We start from the raw sequence: 12,875 nt of genomic DNA, 5'->3' as shown, positions 1-12,875 counted from the left end.
TTCCTGCTACCATCTTCCAATGAAATGAACTCCTATGAACAGGCTGGAGTGGAATGGGGCCCTCTTTGAACTGCTGCTTGAATTTATACATCTTTATCTGAAATGAACCAACAAGTGGTACATTTGAGCAGATGGTCCATGTGGCTAATTTGGAAAGGTCTCTCAAAGCCCATGCAGAAGAGAACTTGATGTGGTGGCATTTCAAAAAAAAAAAAAAAAAAAAAAAGAGCACACAGTTGATTTTTTCACTAGCAGACCCTAGAGTGCATGCCACTATCTTCAATCTATCTCTAAAGCAGAGTGAATCAAGGTTACTGAAATCAGAATTAAGCATTATAAACACATGGAACCATGAGCACTTGAAGAAAAGACTGATGTCAGTAAAGTATCTTAACTTTCAGATCAAATAAATATATCATAACAAAATCCTACTTAAAAATTGCTAAACTTGCACTAAAAAGGTGATTGTTGCACTTATTCTACCCCACATGTCTGTCTAAAATCTACATGTTTTCAAAGTCATGATGCTGAGGTGCTATTTTCTGTGTGGTGAGGTTTTAGGAGAAAAAGAGAGGACAGCAGCTACTAGGGCCCGTAGCACTTCACTATGGGCCAGGATTGTTGTAAGCTTCATAGATGCAATGTCTTTGTCATCCCCAAAGACAGGTGCTGTCTGTACAGTTTAGAGATGCAGAAACAGTGATTCCAGAATTTCCCTAAGCTTCTAGAGAACAATGTCCATAAGAAAGCCAGGGTTGTTACTCACAGCCATCTAAAGACAAACCTGACATTCCTTTCTAGGTGCTTATTCTGCCAGGAGGATGCAATTTTAGCTGGAAGTCAAGGGACCTTGAACCAATAATGTTAGCAGAAGAAAAATTCATCTCATATATTGTTTCTTCTATGGGGAGGCAAGGGTGTGTGTGTGTGTGTGTGTGTGTGTGTGTGTGTGTAAAGAGAGAGGGAAAGATCTTTTTAGTGTCTAGTTTTATTTTCTTATGCAACTAAAATAGACCCTTCTGCTAATTTTCTTTTCTTTAGAGAGAGAGGGAGAGAGAGAAGAGGTAGAGAAAGGGCGGGCCTCAGCCACCGCAATCAAACTCCAGATGCTTGTGCCACTTAGTGGGCATATGTACCTTTGTGCGTCTGGCTACAGAGGATCTGGAGAGTAGATCTAAGGATCTAAGGCTTGGCAGACAAGCACCTTAACAGCTATGCCATTTCTCCAGCCCTGCTATTTCTTTTCTGTGGAGACCAAACTGACCTTGAACCAGCTGGTTAGTCAGGCTGTCATTGAACTTGTAATCTTGCTGCCTCAGCCTCCCCAATGCTGGGATTATAGGGATGATCCCTAACACCTACATGTGATTTTACCTTCTAAGATCAAATCAATGAGAATGAAGCAATGTGCTGCTTGCATTACAACAGTGGGAGATATGGCACTATTGTGTCTGGGAAGCAAAGGTCCAATTATTCTTATAGTTACGTGGGATGACCTATGTTATATCTTTTTAGAGCATGTTTCTGAAGTATTCTGCCTATGGGGAGCAGAAATCAGCCTTTTAATGGGCCACAGATTCAAAAGTACAAGATAGCTATTAAATGCCAATGATACACTATTCTTTATATTTCCCCCTTTTTTGTATAGCTAAGCCTTCTGGAGAGCAACATGTTATGTTTTAGTATTAAAAACAAATTAATTTCTCCTGTTTAAGGTGGTATCAAAGTTGCACTATGTATTGTGGGTGTTTGGTGGTCGACGAGAGCTCTACGAGAGGCGGACCTGTTTGTTCCACTGCTGCGTCTCCAACACCTGGAACAGTGTCGGATGCACCAAGCAGGCACGTAATTAGTATCAGTGCATGCTAAGATATTTCAATAAGTGAAGAACCTCAATCACACAGGAATAGCCATCACATCATATTTGCCACAAGTTTTAGGAAGGCAATATTGTACAACCAATTTGTAATTTGTTGTGATTTTAAATTACGGCTACTCTTGGTTTAGAATTATAAACTACTGTCATATTGACTTCAACATTCCTAATTTTAGTATGGTGGGGGTTACTTGATACCTATGATATGTAGTTCTGCACATTTTTATCAATGTCATTCTGTGCTATAATTTTTCCGCTAAATAAATTTTAAGGTATAGGCCTGAACAGAGATCATCTATACAGATAGACAATGCAGACACAGATGTGTATCATCTTCCAAATTTTGCTACTTTTAGAGTTATTTGCTTCCTCTATATTTGTTCTAGTCAAATAAAAATGTGCTATCAAAGTCAATATGCCAAAATACTTAATTTTTGTAACACAGCTACATGTAAGGTTATAATTAACTTATTAAATGTTTTTCATCATTTTTAAAAATATATTTTAATTATTTATTTATTTGAGAGAGAGTAGAAGATAGAGAGAGAGAGAGAGAGAGAGGGAGAGAGCGAGCACACCAGAGCCTCCAGCCACTGCAAACGAACTCCAGATGCATGCGCCCCCTGGTTCATCTGGCTAACATGGGTCCTAGAGAATCGGACCAGGATCCTTTGGCTTTGCAGGCAAACGCCTTAACCGCTAAGCTATCTCTCCAGCACCTGCTTTATAATTTCTTTAGACAGGCTCTTACTATATAGCCCAGGCTAGTCTTAAACTCATAATCCTCCTGCCTCAGTTCCCCTACCCTCCAGCCAATGCTGAGCTTATAGGCATCGTGGTTTTGTAATTTCTGGCTTCTTTATACACTGAAAGTTAGAGACAAGTATGTATGAAAACTGTGGGGGTTGTGGCTTATTTGAATGGACTATTATGACTTCTGTGCCACCTGCACTATGTTCAAGGAAAAAACTGAAAACCTATTTCCGAGCTAATGCTTACAGACTTAGACCTTATTCACAGCGTTACCTAGGAAGACACAGAGGAGCCAAGGCCTTCATGTTCACTTCCTGCTGTGTGAGGCGGCCCTGCATGAACTTCCCTAGGCTGTCATAGCACAGGGCCATGCTCCAGGTGCCCCCAAACACCATAGAACTATTTCTTCACAGTCCTTTAGGCCTCAGTCTGCAGCAAAGCTCTTCTTGGCAGAAGTGCTAAGGAGGAATCTGTACTATTTCTTCAAGTTCCGGAGGCTCTGGCAATCCTTGGCTTTTATTGGCTTGTGGATATCATTTCAACCTTTTGTTCTACATCTCATTATATTCCTGCATGCGTTTGTGTGTCTATGTTTGTGTCATAATTTGCTTATATGGATAACAGCCATTGAATTAGAACCCATCACATTCCATTATGATGCCATCTTAATTACTTCTGTAAAGACCTGATTTCCAAGTATGATCACATGCACGTGCACTGAAGATAGGAATTGAACTTATGATGTTGGGTGAGACAATTCAATCCACATCATCCTTATTGAGTTTTCCCCAGTGTTGGACCTCTTGATGCTGTGGCATGTTTTTCTTTGCTTATTTACCATTAGATATCTATTTGATGTGGTGATCTGCAGCTTAAAGTTCCCTTAGGACCTCCAGCTGTATTCTCATCTAGCATCTTCCAACCTGTGCAAGTGCAAGATAGAATTACACATGTACGTACTAGGAATTTGGTAAATGCCTATTAGTATAACTTAGTAGCTCTTAAAATCTCAAAAAAGAGATTTTTCTTAAGTAAAGAAAATGGTGATGTTTCACTCAAGAAGTTATAAATCACAATAAGATAAAGGTTTAAATACATCTACTTCTTTCACAGAAAATAGTCATATTCTGATGGATGCTTGACAAGGCAACTCATGCATTATTGATGTGGTAATGCCCTTCTCTGTGGTCAGGTGCCTTGAAAAACACTCGGAGTCATGCACAATGGCTGTCATGTGACATATCTTTTCACTTAACTGGGCTTCAGAAAAATGACTATAGAAAATATTGATTGGCCTGGCTGCTCTGACTCCTTGCTGATGAATGAATCTACCCTTTGCTGCCATCTCTTTTTGCCATGGAATCCAGCTTCCAATGTGTATTGAAGACAAGAAGCTAGCTCTTCAGGAATTTTCTAGGCCTTCAGTATTGGATTTGGATTGCTGAATCATCCAGCCTCTGGTGGTTTGAATTAGGTGCCCCCACAAACTCATGTGTTATGAATTCTGGGTCCCCAGCTGGTGTCAATTTGGGAATTAGAGCCTTGCTGGAGGAGGTGTGTTGTTGGGGGTGGGCTTACAGTTTTATGACCAGCTCTACCTTGCTAGTGTTCAGCACACTGTCCTGCTGCTATTGTCCACCTGATGTTGGCCTGGAAGTGATGTCCAGACTTGGTTTATGTCATGTTTTCCCCTGCCATCATGGTGCTTTGCCTCAAGTCTGTAAGTCAAAGTAAACCCTTTCCTCTCACAAGCTGCTTTTGAGCTAGACACAAGAAGGTAACTTCAACACAGCCTCAGACTGAGCTGCTAACAGGTTCTTAGCTTTCCCAGCTTGCAGGAAAGATGGCCATTAGTGGACTACTGTGATTTATGGTGTAAGCTGATATATATAATCCTCTTTTTTGGGAGGGGGTTTCAAGGTAGGGTCTCATTCCAGCCCATGCTGACCTGGAATTCATTATGTAGTCTCAGGGTGGCCTTGACCTCACAGTGATACTCCTACCTCTGCCTCCCAAGTGCTGGGATTAAAGGCATGTGCCACCACGCCCGGCTAATCCTCTTAATATTAAAAAGAAAATAATATCAGTTGTCAGTATGAACCCATGAATTAGTCTATGTATATTGCTTTATAACAGAGTCTATAAGGGAATTTTTATTTCTTATGCTTACTGGTTTTTTTTTTGGTGCTGTTCTGGTTCATCAAAAGGAATCTGTTGAGAAATGCATGGATAGTGGCTTAAGAGATAAAAGAATTTTTATAGAAGAGAGAGCCTTCTGAAAAATATACTAGGCCAAATATAAGCTAAAAGAAAGATGAGTACAATATATCAGACATGTAGGCTTAAAAGTAAAAGCAGTATTTACATTGAGCAAATTTTTGGTAGATTGTTAAAAAATCACAATTAATAAGCTTTATGCAATTAGTATGAATAGAATAGTATAATTACAAACTCAGAAATTTTTATCATTTTCAACCACATGTGGACTATTATTCTTAAAATATTAAAATATGATAGGCCAAAAGGTAAATTTGAAGAAATAATAAGAAATTAAAATCATTAAAACCATATTGTTTTATTATCATGGAATTTTGAAAAGACTTCTAAAACTAATAATATCTCTGAAGACGGACATAGAAAGAAATTTTTAGCAAAATCAATTTTGGAAAAATGTAAGAAAATAGAAAATAGTAATATCATAAGTTGTTAAATGTAGCATTAATATACCAGTGAGAAATGCAAAAGAGTTCTATTTGTGCTCGATGCCAATAAACCCCAAGTCAATTAACTAATTTTATGGATAATAATATCAACCTTCCATATGAGCCTGGGAAATATCAGAAAGTCTGGATATAATAAAGAATGCATATCAGTGATCAAAACCTACTGTGTAAATTTCCATAGGTTTTATAAGTTTACAAGTTGTATAAGTTTCGGTCGTGTTTCTTTCTTTTAGATTTTTTTGTTCATTTTTATTTATTTATTTGAGAGTGACACGGATAGAGAAAGAGGGAGAGAGAGAGAGAGAAAGAGAGAGAGAATGGGCGCGCCAGGGCCTCCAGTCACTGTGGCAAACTAACTCCAGACGTGAGTGCCCCCTTGTGCATCTGGCTAACATTGGTCCTGGGGAATCGAGTCTCTAACGGGGGTCCTTAGGCTTCATAGGCAAGTACTTAACCGCTAAGCCATCTCTCCAGCCCTTGTTTTTCTTTTCTTTCTCTCTCTCTCTTTTATTTTATTTTTTTTTGAAGAAACAAATAGCCCATATGTAAAAAAAAAGTTCTTTCTGCAAACTAAAGACATGAAAAGTCTTTCCCTGAGGCTTGCATAGTAATCTTTATTCTAAATCTATAAAATACAAAGAATAAAATTCACAAGTGGACCCTATCTCTGACAGAGACAACTGACATTTAAACTGAGTACGTCTGTTACTATATAAGCACTTTACATGTATCATCATTGGAACACAAAGTGGGTACTGCTCTTGGTTTTGCTTCCCAGCTTAGGAAACCAAGGCTAAAACTTCTTAAGTAGCTTGTCTGAAATAATACGTAATATAAAAATAATAATTTAAATAAACCCAATCCAGTGATATGTGTGCATGTATATATTTTACTTACAACATTAATTGTATAAAGAAGGAAAATGACTATGTTTGTAATAAAAAGAAAACATGATAACTATGATTATCACTAATCCTATACTAGAGTTTTATGCAGCATGATATGATAATCTAAGAAGATATAAACTATAAGGCAAGAAAGAAAAATAATTATTTATACAATATATGAAAACTAAGAATTCAGCAACAATTCCAGATACAAAATCATATTAAATGCAGCTCAAATGCACATCATAATAGAAACTATGCCTGTTGGTATAACCAGAAATAGTCCATAACAGAATTCAACTTTACAAAAAGAAAATACAGCTACTATACTTGTTTGCTACAGATATTTGATGGTATGGAAACATGGAAAAACAATCATAGTCTATGTGTGTGTATCATAATTTTATTTAGCATGCACATATAGTTCTTAATTCCATGGATTTTAATTGTAATTTTCTGATGCATGAATATGAAACCCAATCATTGCCAAACGAGGCACATGGATTTGTTTGAATTTTTTCTGTAAAATTTCCTGAATTTTCAAGTTTTTATACTAAGTCCCATTTTTACAGTCAATAAAAGTCATAAAAATTTTTAGTTTGATGTCCTAAAGAGAACCTAAAGAAAAGTCTTGGACAAGTGGTTTTGAAATGGATGACGAAGATTTTAATAAAGAAATAAGATGATTCACTGGGGATGCTGGTTCAGAAAATGGGAAATTTAAGCAAGAGTATCTGTATAAAGGATGCAGTCTCAATACCACATCCAAATAGTAAAACTAGGGAAGAGGGGAGCAAGAGGTATCTTGAAGCAGCTCCTTTGCAATGTCAGCTAGATGATCCTGTACACTGTTAAAGACCAAAAAGGGAAGTAATGGATTTAATAAACATAATGATTTTATAATCAATCTATTCCTGGTTGTGAGTGAAACATAAGACAAAAGGAAATTCCAAAGCTGCTTTCCCTCGTCAACCAGAGTTGCAAGCCATCTATTGATGGTTTGATTTTCTGATGAGGACCTTGTCTCAAAAAAGAATTTATGGAAAACATCTTATAGGAACTGTGACAAATCATTTTGTTAGGGATATGTCACATTTGGTCCTCTTGCATTGTAAAGGTTAGCCTGTGGGCAAGGTACTAAGAAGCAGGCCCATGGGTTGTTTGATTCGTGCAAGGGCTGAGATAGTGAATATTTGGTTAGGTGATAGAAGATGATGGTTAAAAGGTTGGGTCTTGTCATCAGGCAGGCTCTGTTCTATCACTCTGTGACTCTGGAAACATGACTCAAGTTCTTTTAGCCTCTGTCACCTTATTTCTAAAATGGGAACAATGGCATTAATCAAGTCACAGAAATGTTGTGAGCATATCATCAAATGCCAAACAAAGTGATGTGGAACTTACCCAGAGTTCGGATATTATTACAGAAGCTAAAACTATGCTACTAACCTTTGTGCAATATTCAAGGGTCATGTGTATATCAGCTAATTGTCCTCTCCAGCTGTCCTAATTTTCAAGTCATTCCTGTCTCTAATTGCAATTATACCCATAAATTTGGGTTAAGCCTGAATTTCTCCATTCTTGAAAAAAAAATTAGAAAATTCTGCAGACTGTATTGACCATATCTTTTTACATCTAACTTGAGAACATTATGTGGGAAGCACTCAGAAACAGAAAAAAAAATCCAGCTGAGAGCAAGATAAGTGCTATGAAACTCAAATCAACTAAACTCTGAGTTCATCTCTAGAAAAGGGAGATAAAATCAAAAAGTCACAGGCTAATAGTTCCTGAAACATTTAGGAAGCAAAATGTTGATGGGAACAAGCTAGATATTCAAATTTCAACTAAAGATCATGGTTTTCTTTTTTGTTGATTGACTCATTGATTGCTAGCCCAAGTTTTGGAATGAATCATGCATTTGAAAGGTCCAGGATAGGGTGGACCATGTATTTGTCTAATAGTGGACAAGTATGATTTTTTTTTTAGAGAGAGAGAGAAAAACACAGAGAGAGGTAGAGAAAGAGAATTGGTGCCCCAGGGTCTCAGCTACTGAATTTGAACTCCAGACATATGTGCCACCTAGTGGGCATGTGCAACCTTGAACTTGCCTCACCTTTTCTGGGATCTGGAGAGTAGAACATGGGTTCTTAGTTTTCATAGGCAAGCACCTTAACCACTAAGCCATCTTTCCAGCCCTATGAAGTTATTTTTTAAATCAGGTTGAGCGCTATCATTATTCAGACACCAGTACAGTTCAGCATTTGCTGGTGTGCTACTGAGACACATAATCACACATGTTGCAGGTAAAATCTTGAATTGCTGCACTCTGAGAAGTAAGATAGTGGAATTACACAAGGAGCATTCACCAAATTATTTTTTCCTTCTTAACTTTATCTGGGAGTGGAGTCTTGTGGTGCTTTGATTCAGGTGTCCCCCATAAAGTTAGGGGTTCTGGATGCTAGGTTCCCAACTGATGACAACTGGAAATTAAAGCCTCCTGAATGCAGTGTGTTGTTGGGAGCAGGCTTATGGGTGTTATCGTCACTTTCCCCATGCCAGTGTTTGGAATACTCTGCTGTTGCTATGATGCACCTTCTGTTGGCCAGGGGGTGATGTCTGCCTTCTGCTCATACCATCGTTTTCCCCTGTCATCATGGAGCTTCCCCCTTGGTATAAGTCTGTGAGCCAAAATAAACCTTCCCCCCCACCACAATCTGCTCTTGGTTGGGTGATTTCTACCAGAAATGTAAACCTGACTGCAAGAAATCTCTTTTGTATTTTTATTTTTTTTCAGGAAAAATGGCATTAGATTCCTGTACCTATGCTCCTAAATATTTGAAGGAGGCAACTTTTAACAGTGAGAGGCCGGATGATGGGGATTAACATACAGGCATTCAAGATCTTTCTGCTGTCATTGCAGGATTCTATTAGAAGAACTGTTATTTTGTTGTTGTTTCGTTGACATTAGATCTTTGGCTCATACAGAAACTATAAAATTTGTGTACTTTAGTCATAAAGACCTTTATAAAAGCATGTATATTATTAGCACATGTCAAAGTTATGTAGAAACTTATAACAAAAAATTTATGATGAGGACCTACAGGACGGAATCAAATTCAACAGTGACAATAATCTTGTACCACTTCAGATTGGAATATTCAAGGAAAACTAAGAGGTGTTCTGTTTTTGTTGTTCTTAACCTACCAGTTGTTATCTGTCCTAATATAACCACTCTTATACCTGTTAAAGTGATTGAGCTATCATTGCACTTTCCTTAGACTAGTGTCTCTCCTTCTTACCATCCCAGGGATTTTGCTCCTCTAGTACATCATCTTTAATCTCTTCTGCTTGTTCTTGTTTTCATAAAAGCCCAAAAGATGTTGATACAGCTTCAATTAAAAGATGTTTTAAAAAGTCACAAGAGAAAATCCTTTTATGCTTGACTTTGCTTTGGTCCTGTGGATGCCCTGTTTCTGTGTTCCTTTCTAATAAGACCTTTCCAGGATTACCTATGTCTTAGTCATCCCTTCTCAAGCTCCTCTCTTTAAAGTAGCTCAACTAGTCTGTATTCATATTATATCTTCACTTGTGGGCTTCAGCTCATCAGATCCAGGAGCCTATGTTTCCTCTGCCTGGTATTGCTTTGCCATACAAGATATATCATTTGACTTCAAACTGATTGTTCTTTTTTTTTTTGTGGAAAATTTATTCTCTTGATTCCTGAGACATTATACTCTTCTGCCTCCTTCTCCTACTCTTCTTCCCCCTCTATGGCTCAGATCACTGGACTACCCCTTTTATGACCTCGTTCTCTAAGTAGGGAGGCTCATGGTCTAAACACATGAGCACTAAGAAATACCAAATGTAGGTCATAACCTTGACCTTTTCCTATGACTCCTAACCCATGGAGTCATTTGCTTACTCATTTTCATTACTTTAATGTCACATGAGTATCTCAAACTTTGCAAGTCCATAATGGAACTCTTTATCCATTGGCTGATTCTTCTCTGGTGTTTGAAACTTAAATTAGCAGCAACACCATTGAACTGTTTGATTGGTTTTAAATCTAGGAATCCTCATTACTTCCACTTTTTGTTTTAATCCAGATAATCCAGAAACAGGTTGGTTCCTCTATCTTTTACTTTCTCTTTGTTGGGATAAAATACCTGACCAGGAGCAAATTGTGGAAAGTAAAAGGGCTTAATTCAGCTTAAAGTTTAGAGGGTACGTCCACCAGCGCAGAGAAAATGTGGCAGGGGCAAGAAGTTGGCACCACGTCATCACATCAGCAGGATGTAAGTAGAACAATCAATGAATGCTAGTGCTCATCTAGTTTTCTCCTGTTTATATAACCTAGTGCCCCCAGCCCATGGGATGGCTTTGCCCACAGTTAGAGTGGGTCTTCCCACTTCAACTAATCTAATCTAGAAAATCCTCAACAGACATTCCAATAGCTTTGTTACATGGTCACTCTAAACCCAACCAGAGTTAGTTGTCACAGCTGCTGTTAGCTTCACTGTAAGAAAAACATATTCTTACCACTTCTTCTAACATCATAGCCAAGTTAACATCCTGTTACTGCAACTGCTGGAATCCGCTGGTTGGTTGTCCATCTAGTGCTAACCAAGACTCTTTAATACACACCAGTGCGATCATGCCACTCTCCAACTCAAACCTCAGCTTCTTATCTCACTTTGAATAAAAGTCTGAACATTTCCTCTGACTGGCAAAGATTTTTTCCTACCTGTTTCTCTGTTATTATATCTTACTGCCTTCCCTAATGCATAGTATGCTTTAGCCTCAGTTACCCCTCCTTTAACTAGAACATTGTACACTCTTCCTTCTAAAACTTTTATACCTGCTGTTCCCTCTCCTGAGAGATACAGCTCCCGTTATTGCACAGCTATTAACACTCATAGCTTTGTTATAATTCTGCCTTCAAAAGGCTCTCCCAGGCCATGATACCAATGAAAGCAACAGTCTCTTACTTGCCCATCACTCCCTATGCTTATTTTGCTTTATAGTAGGTATGACTAGCTGAGTGTAGATTAGGTTAGTTCCATTTAACTCCTCATAGAGAGGAGTATTGTTTCATTTTTATTCCCTTTGTGTTCTTATATTTATCATATGCAAAGTAGCATTAACAAATTTGACAAAAACAAAAGATTACATGTACCCATTTATAGAGTTGGATTCTTAATTTGGAGAGTCTTCTGGGATATTTATTGTGAATCTGTTTCATTCACAGAAGAAAACTGAGCTAACATCATACTGAATGAAAGACCAGACACTCTTGTTTTATTTCCCTTTTGTTTTTCATCACATGCATTAAAGCTAGTATATGGATGACCAGGTGCAGGGAAAGAAACACAATGGCTTTCACAAAGTGTAAATCAGGTGGATTTGTCTTTTTTTATCCACTAGAATTTACATGACCATATTCCCCTTCTCCTCATCATGTTCTTTTCTCCCCACAGCCATTCATTTAGAAGTTGTATGCCCACAGACACTGGTGGCAGGTGGCAGTGGCTGACAAACAGCAGGTATATTGCTCCAGGGCACTGTGTAATTTAATGTAGCACTAAAACATGTTTGCTGATTTATGGATTGATGGATCATAGGGACTTCTTGTGTTTATATTGGATAGGTATCATCAGAAGCCGCAAGAAGGAGCATGAACCAAGGTGCATTTATAAAATAAAAGATCTGGAAGTCTTAGTGTTACTTTTCACTCAAAATCCAAACAAAGGCAGATCCACACACTCCCTCCCCAGAACCCCACTGGCTTTCAAAACCAAAGATATGTTCAGCTGGAAAATTTCTAAGGTATCTTCTTATTTAAATTTCTTCCTGTATGTAAGAGGAGTTTAAAGTAGAAAGGTTAGGATATTTGCCCACTATCCTACAACCAGCCCTGAATGGCCTCTGCATGCGGCACCCTGTACCAATCCCTGGACCCTGTGGTGACTGATAGATGACTGACTATAACAAGACTGCCTTTCCCATTGGATGATATGCCCCTGAATGTGATGCCTTGATTCCCATATATATTTCATGGCAACTGTATCAAATTATTTTGACTTTGGATTCATTAATATAGATACCACCTCTATCATGATTGTAATCTTCAGCATGGTGACTTGATGTGGCAATAGACTTACACTCATAAATGAATCCAGTTGTTCTGAATTAATCTCTATGAGTGATGTCAAACCGTCTTAGCATCACTGGGTAACTAAGAGGCAATGCAACATGGTAGCTTGATTTCAACCCTAGTTATATCTACATTTCAATTACCTCTTCACTTTTCTTTCATCAGGACTTACCAATGTTTGCATCTTAGGAAAGGAAAGGAAATTATCTTCTTGCCATAGAAATTTTATTGGTAGAAATTTCATTGGTGGAAATGTGGAAAGGGCTTGAGTTAATTCTAAGTTTTTACAAAAGATATTGACTGTTTTAACTACATTTAGATAGTTTCTTGACTTCCTCTCTCTCTCTCTCTCTCTCTCTCTATATATATATATATATATATATATATATATATATATATATATATATATATATATGGTAATAAAATAAGGATAATGCAGTATTTGCCTGTGGGGTTCACACTGATTTATTCAATAAATGAAACTA

This window comes from Jaculus jaculus, chromosome 2 (assembly GCF_020740685.1).
Source record: "Jaculus jaculus isolate mJacJac1 chromosome 2, mJacJac1.mat.Y.cur, whole genome shotgun sequence".
Taxonomy (NCBI): Eukaryota; Metazoa; Chordata; class Mammalia; order Rodentia; family Dipodidae; genus Jaculus; species Jaculus jaculus.
This window is presented reverse-complemented; position numbering follows the sequence as displayed.